We start from the raw sequence: 597 nt of genomic DNA, 5'->3' as shown, positions 1-597 counted from the left end.
TTTTGGTGGAACACCAAACTTAGAAGTTTTCATTCTCCCTCAAATTGTTTTGGTGTGCAACACCAAACTTAGCTCCTTGCAATGCATACCAATTATTCAACATTTTTATTGAAAAAGCTATGAAAAAGAAAACTACCTCAGGTTGGGTTGCCTCCCAACAAGCGCTCTTTTATTGTCACTAGCTTGACATCTTCTGTTTTGCTGATCATGGAGGTTGAAAATCACAGTGCCTTAGCTTGTCTTTCTTTACTGTGAACTTCCTTCTGGTTTCCTCTTTGATGACCTCTATAGATTCTTGTGGAAGGATCTTAGTCACAATGTAATGCTCAGACAACTGTGGGAACATCTTCATGGTTTTAATATTGATCATCACTCGATCCCCTGGTGAAAATTTTCCAATGGGGGCTTTCTGTTTTTCTTTAGTTCTATCCTCTGTTTCTCCTTGAAAAAATTCCCTGTTGTGTTCTTCTTGGCTGGCACATCCTTTATCCAGTGTTTTCTCGTTGTCCTCCATGATCCTTTTCCATCCTTCCTTCTTTGTAGCATCTTCATTGTTAGCCAGTTTGTCTTCAATGGCTCTGGTGAAAGTATTTACCT

The sequence above is a fragment of the Arachis duranensis genome, chromosome 10 (assembly GCF_000817695.3).
Source record: "Arachis duranensis cultivar V14167 chromosome 10, aradu.V14167.gnm2.J7QH, whole genome shotgun sequence".
Classification (NCBI taxonomy): domain Eukaryota; kingdom Viridiplantae; phylum Streptophyta; class Magnoliopsida; order Fabales; family Fabaceae; genus Arachis; species Arachis duranensis.
Note: the sequence above shows the minus strand (reverse complement) of the source record.